Raw genomic sequence first — 7,622 nt, forward strand, 5'->3', positions numbered from 1 at the left:
AGTAGTGCTCACCAGAATGTCTTAAATCGATAGAATTAATGCATTAGTAATCTATACTGAACGAAATATAAATGCAAAATGCAACAATTTCAAAGATTTTACTGAGTTACACAGTTCATATAAGGAATTCAGTCAATTGAAATACATTCATTAGGCCCTAATCTATAGATTTCACATGACTGGGAATACAGATATGCCCTGTTGGACATAGATACCTTTAAAAAAAATAGAGGCGTGGATTAGAAAACCAGTCAGTATCTGGTGTGACCACCATTTGCCTCATGCAGCACGACACATTTCCTTCGCATAGAGTTGATCAGGCTGTTGTTGATTGTTGCCTGTGGAATGTTGTCCCACTCCTCTTCAATGGCTGTGAGAAATTGCTGGATATTGTCGGGAACTCTGTTCACAATGTTGACATCAGCAAACCCTCACCGCGCCATGCACGTGGCCTGCAGTTGTGAGGCCAGTTGGACACTGCCAAATTCTCAAATAGAAGTTAGAGGCTGCTCTGGTAGACATTCTTGCAGTCAGCTTGCCAATTGCAAAATCCCTTAAAACTTGAGACATCTGTGGCATTGTGGCACAAAAATGCTAATTTTAGAGTGGCCTTGTATTGTCCCCAGCACAAGGTGCACCTGTGTAATGATCATGCTGTTTAATCAGCTTCTTGATATGCCACACCTATCAAGTGGATGTATTATCTTGGCAAAGGAGAAATGCTCACTAACAGGATGTAAACAAAATTGTGCAAAAAATAAGCCTTTTGTGCGTATGGAAATTTTCCGGGAACTTTTATTTCAGCTCATGAAACATGGGACCAACACTTTACGTGTTGTGTTTATATTTTTGTTCGGTGTAGTTAACACCGGTAAAATTGTCTGTTTTGTTTTAGGGACAGAGGAGAAAACGCAATAACTCCAAAACAGTGGAAAGACTGGTCCAGTGCAAAATGTCCAAATGTCATCAGTTTAACCGGTTTTAAGGAAATAAAAAGCTGAGAGAATGAAGAAACACATTTCTGATAAGACTTCAGTTCGTCTTAGGTGCATATTTTACGTGGTGGAAAAACTGTCTTCTTGCATAACAGTTTCAAAGATAACACATTACAAGTGCATTTGCATTTTCTCTAAAGATGCTGAAAGAAAGACATCGTATTTCTCCACTCCTGTTCCCGAGACAAAATGTACATTTGTTTATAATTTTCTGTAAGAAATGCATAATTCTGCAGAAGTTCAGTGCGTGATGACGTAGTGCACACAAAATATACTTTTTCAACTAAGTTTTCATGAACCAAATACAAATCTAAAGTTCAATATGTTTCCATCGCATTTCCAACTCTATGGATAATTTTGTCACAAACTGTTGCCTTAAATAGCAAATGTGCCTACTCTGGTCTTCGCACATGAGCTCCAGCCAACAACCGATACAGTGTTAGTACTTTGTGCGGGTATAGTCTACATCATGTGTCAAACTTATTCCACAGATAGCTGAGTGTCTGCGGGTTTTCGCTCCTCCCTTGCTTTTGGTTGATGAATTAAGGTCACTAATTAGTAAACAACTCCCCTCACCTAGTTGTCTAGGTCTTAATTGAAAGGAAAAAAACAAAACCCGCAGACACTAGGCCCACCATGGAATGAGTCTGACTGACACCCTTAGTCTACATGATGAGATTATTACTGATAAGAGCAAGAATATTAATATTTGCCAAACGGCTGTCACCAGAATAAGACCCTTGATATTAATTGGAAAGGGGCATCAAGATCACAATGCATTTTCGCCACCCTGTGAAGTTCATAATTGATTTAATCTGTTGCCTAATAAACTGCATGGTTTCTAGAGTCATAGTGGGAGGAGGATCACACACCATATCATCGCGTTACTCCAAGTTTACGTTGATATGATGGTTATTATATCAATATTTGCGAATTAAAATAAAAGATCCCACCATGTAGAATGAACAGCGTTTATAAAATTGTACCAAAACTTCCTGTTTCCATTATAGCTGTTGTGATGTTTTTTAAATATGGTATGACTTTACTCTAATAACTGGATGGAAATGTGGTTTTTCTGTAATCCTTAATTTCTGACAAGTTTAACCATTTGCCTCTGTTGTCACACTCACTTAGATGTTGCATTCTATTGCAACCAAGGGGAGACAAAGCTTCATCAGTGAATGACTGTGACAGCTAGCCATGGCTAATATTTCATCCAGGAAAGAAGGAATATCATTTACATTTTAGTCATTTAGCAGACGCTCTTATCCAGAGCGACTTACAGTAGTGAATGCATACATTTCATGCATTTCTTTTTTTTTTTTGTACTGGCCCCCCCCGTGGGAATCGAACCCACAACCCTGGCATTGCACACACCATGCTGGCGTTGCAAACACCATGCTCTACCAACTGAGCCACAGGGAAGATAGAGGGGGAGGGGAAATGAGGGGAAATGAGTTAGTAAAACAGACAAAGACAGACAAATTCAAGTTTTTAATAATCTCCACATGGCAGTCATAGACACTGAAACACATGGATATTGCATTGTTAATAGAAATTAAAACATACAAGAAAAAAGCATGACAAAATTTACATTTGACCTTTGAAGATACTCAAGTTGTGTTGATAAGTTGGCAAAAGTAAGGTATGGGGGACTGTGTTTTTCACAGACAGACAAATGCAAACATGCATAAAGTCAAACACACACTGCAGTGGAGGCTGCTGAGGGGAGGACGGCTCATAATAATGACTGGAACGGAGTAAATGGAATGGTATCAAACACATAGAAACCTTGTGTTTGATGTATTTGATACCATTCTACCGATTCCACTCCAGCCATAACCACAAGCCTTTCCTCCCCAATTAAGGTGACACCAACCTCCTGTCATACACTGAATATCCAAAACATTAGGAACACCTGCTCTTTCCATGACATAGGCTGACCAGGTGAATCCAGGTGAAAGCTATGATCCCTTATATATGCCACCTGTTAAATCCACTTCAGTCAGTGAAGATGAAGAGGACAAGAAAGGTTAAATAAGGATTTTGAAGCCTTGAGATAATTGAGACATGGATTGTGTGTGTGCATTTTTGTTACACTTTTTATATACACTGTTTGTATTTATATACTGGATTCATGCCATCGCTTACTGTTAAATACAGTATCTACTGCTGTACATATCATTCTTAGTATATATTTTTGCTGTATATACGCATAGATTGCATTTGGATTACTGATACAGAGTTATTTGGGTTGTTAACTGGATTTGTCTTGACATTCGTGGTTTCTTGTTTTTCTGTTTTTGATGATTATTTGTGCACTGCAATGTTAGGAGCTAGTAACACAAGCATTTCGCTGCACCTGCTATAACATCTGCTAAACTGTGTATGCGACCAGTAAACTTTTATTTGATTTGAAATCCACTGTGATTATTATTTCACCCTGCGGATCATCTTTAAACGTTTGAACATCTTGAAGAACGATCTGGCTTTAGTGGTTATGTACTCTAATAATCTCCTCCTGGCACAGCCAGAAGAGGACTGGCCACCCCTTGGAGCCTGATTCATCGCTAGGTTTTATCCTAGGTTCCTGCCTTTCTAAGGACTTTTTCCTAGTCACTGTGCTTCAACATCTGCATTGCTTGCTCTTTGGGGTTTTAGGCTGAGTATCTGTATAAGCAATTTGTGACAACTGCTAATGTAAAAAGAGCTTTATAAAATACATGTAATTGATGGAACAGGCAGTGGTCCAGGCTAGGCATGCTCGTTATGGCCCCTGTAGGCCAGGAGATCATTATGAGCGAGCACCATGGTCCCCTGTTCCCTCCCTGCTGGTCCTTCGGCCAAAATTATGGAAGGTTTCCAGGAATGATTCCCTTGCCCAGAGGGCTAAGCTTGCACAGTGTACCAGCCTACAGCCCCTGTGGGCCTGGAGGTCAGGGTGGGTGAGCACCATGTTATCCTCCAGAGCTCCAGCCCTGAGAACACCAGTGCGCCTGACTGTGTCCAGCTCTCCCCACTGCTGGTGCTACCAAAGGTCATCTTTGAGAGGAGCATGGAATCATGGCAAGCAGGGTCTCACCCAGGCAGGTCCCAGACCAGTGAGAGTGCCGGTGAGGGCACATCCTCTAAGAGAAAGAGATCAGAGGACGATATCGATAGGTAGCCCAGTTAAGGTAGCTCTTAAAATACATTTTGTATTTAACTCACATGATGGACAATAAAGTACTTTTCTATTTTACAGTGCATTCAGAAAGTATTGAGACCCCTACCCTTTTTCCACATTTTGTTACGTTTCAGCATTATTCTAAAATGGATTCAATAAACATTTTCCTCATCAATCTATACACAATACCCCATAATGACAAATACTTATTTACATAAGTATTCCGACCCTTTGCTATGAGACTCTCAATTGAGCTCAGGTGCATCCTGTTTCCATTGATCATCCTTGAGATGTTTCTACAACTTCATTGGAGCCCACCTATGGTAAATCCAAATGATTGGACATGATTTGGAAAGGCATACACCTATCTATATAAGGTCCCACAGTTGACACTGCATGTCAGAGTAAAAACCAAGGCATAAGGTCAAAGGAATTGTACGTAGAGCTTCGAGTTAGGATTGTGTCGGGGCACAGATCTGTAGCATTGAAGGTCCCCAAGAACACAGTGGCCTCCATAAGAAGTTTGAAACCACCAAGACTCTTCCTAGTGCTGGCCGGCCTTCCAAACTGAAGGCACCTAAAAGACTCTCAGACCATGAGAAACAACATTCTCTGGTCTGATGAAACCAAGATTTAACTTTTTGGCCTGAATGCCAAGCGTCACGTCTGGAGGAAACCTGGCACCCTCCCTACGGTGAAGCATGGTGGTGGCAGCATCATGCTGTGGGGATGTTTTCAGTGGCAGGGACTGGGAGACTAGTCAGGATTGAGGGTATGATAAACGGAGCAAAGTACAGAGAGATTCTTGATGAAAACCTGCTCCAGAGCATTCAGGACCTCAGACTGGGGCGAAGGTTCACCTTCCAACAGGACAACAACCCTAAGCACACAGCCAAAACAACGCAGGAGTGGCTTCGGGAAACAAGTCTCAATGTCCTTGAGTGGCCCAGCCAGAGCCTGGACTTCAACTCGATCTAACATCTCTGGAGAGACCTGAAAATAGCTGAGCAGCGACGCTCCCAATCCAACCTGGCAGAGCTTGAGAGGATCTGCAGAGAAGAATGGGAGAAACTCCCCAAATACAGGTGTGCCAAGCTTGTAGCGTCATACCCAAGAAGACTCGAGGCTGTAATCGCTGCCAAAGGTGCTTAAACAATGTCTGAATATTTATGTAAATGTGATATTTCAGTTTTAAATTTTTTATATATTTGCAAAAAATGTCTAAAAACCTGTTTTTGCTTTGTCAATATGGGGTATTGTGTGTACAGTCGTGGCCAAAAGTTTTGAGAATAACACAAATATTAATTTCCACAAAGTTTGCTGTTTCAGTGTCTTTAGATATTTTTGTCAGATGTTACTATGGAATACTGAAGTATAATTACAAGCATTTCATGTGTCAAAGGCTTTTATTGACAATTACATGAAGTTGATGCAAAGAGTCAATATTTGTAGTGTTGACCCTTCTTTTTCAAGACCTCTGCAATCCGCCCTGGCATGCTGTCAATTAACTTCTGGGCCACATCCTGACTGATGGCAGCCCATTCTTGCATAATCAATGCTTGGAGTTTGTCAGAATTTGTGGGTTTTTGTTTGTCCACCCGCCTCTTGAGGATTGACCACAAGTTCTCAATGGGATTAAGGTCTGGGGAGTTTCCTGGCCATGGACCCAAAATATCGATGTTTTGTTCCCTGAGCCACTTAGTTATCATTTTTGCCTTATGGAAAGGTGCTCCATCATGCTGGAAAAGGCATTGTTCGTCACCAAACTGTTCCTGGATGGTTGGGAGAAGTTGCTCTCTGAGGATGTGTTGGTACCATTCTTTATTCATGGCTGTGTTAGTAGGCAAAATTGTGAGTGAGTATACTCCCTTGGCTGAGAAGCAACCCAACACATGAATGGTCACAGGATGCTTTACTGTTGGCATGACACAGGACTGATGGTAGCGCTCACCTTGTCTTCTCTGGACAAGCTTTTTTTTCTGGATGCCCCAAACAATCGGAAAGGGGATTCATCAGAGAAAATGACTTTACCCCAGTCCTCAGCAGTCCAATCCCTGTACCTTTTGCAGAATATCAGTCTGTCCCTGATGTTTTTCCTGGAGAGAAGTGACTTCTTTGCTGCCCTTCTTGACACCAGGCCATCCTCCAAAAGTCTTCGCCTCACTGTGCGTACAGATGCACTCACACCTGCCTGCTGCCATTCCTGAGCAAACTCTGTACTGGTGGTTCCCCGATCCCGCAGCTGAATCAACTTTAGGAGACGGTCCTGGCGCTTGCTGGACTTTCTTGGGCGCCCTGAAGCCTTCTTCACAACAATTGAACCACTCTCCTTGAAGTTCTTGATGATCCAATAAATGGTTGATTTAGGTGCAATCTTACTGGCAGAAATATCCTTGCCTGTGAAGACCTTTTTGTGCAAAGCAATGATGACGGCACGTGTTTCCTTGCAGTTAACCATGGTTGACAGAGGAAGAACAATGATTCCAAGCACCACCCTTCTTTTGAAGCTTCCAGTCTGGCATTTGAACTCAATCACCACGACAGAGTGATCTCCAGCCTTGTCTTCATCAACACTCACACCTGTGTTAACGAGAGAATCACTGACATGATGTCAACTGGTCCTTTTGTGGCAGGGCTGAAATGCAGTGGAAAGGTTTTTTGGGGATTCAGTTCATTTGCATGGCAATGAGGGACTTTGCAATTAATTGCAATTCATCTGATCACTCTTCATAACATTCTGGAGTATATGCAAATTGCCATCATACAAACTGAGGCAGCAGACTTTGTGTAAATTAATATTTGTGTCATTCTCAAAACTTTTGGCCACGACTGTAGGTTGATGAGGGGGATTTAAAAAAATAATAAATGTAATCAAAATGTGGAAAAAGTAAAGGGGTCTGAATACTTTCCGAATGCACTGTATGTCTCTGTAGTACCAAAGGGCTGCCATTGGACAGCCACAGAATTGACGACTACTAGCTGCCCAGGAAGCTTTCAGCCAGAGGACACGCCCTCAAAGACGAAAAGATTATCAGAGGACTCTGACAGTTTCCTCACCTCTAGGGTTACCTGTAAAAGAAGCAGGGAGTACAATCCTTCAACAAGCCCAGGCTGCTGACAGCTAGAGGGCAACCCTCTGAATAAAAAGAGGAAGTATGAGGAGGACAGTGGCATTCTCAGTGTGCAAGTCCCAATTGTACCTTCAGTCTCCCGGAAGAGGACCTGGGAATCAGCCAGTGTCCCGGGAAACTCAGAGTCCATAGAGAGTCCGAAGAGACAGAGGGTCCAGTGAGGACAGCGACCTGTCTCAATTTAAATTGACCAATCTGAACTAAACTTGTGCACATTGTTGCATTTCTTTTGTTGTATTTAGGTTGCAATAATTTTATTGTGGTTCCAACTAACCAATCATGGCCCATATGGTGCATTTATTACAGCATTATTAAATTATACTAATTTAA

Source organism: Salmo trutta, chromosome 19, assembly GCF_901001165.1.
Source record: "Salmo trutta chromosome 19, fSalTru1.1, whole genome shotgun sequence".
Classification (NCBI taxonomy): domain Eukaryota; kingdom Metazoa; phylum Chordata; class Actinopteri; order Salmoniformes; family Salmonidae; genus Salmo; species Salmo trutta.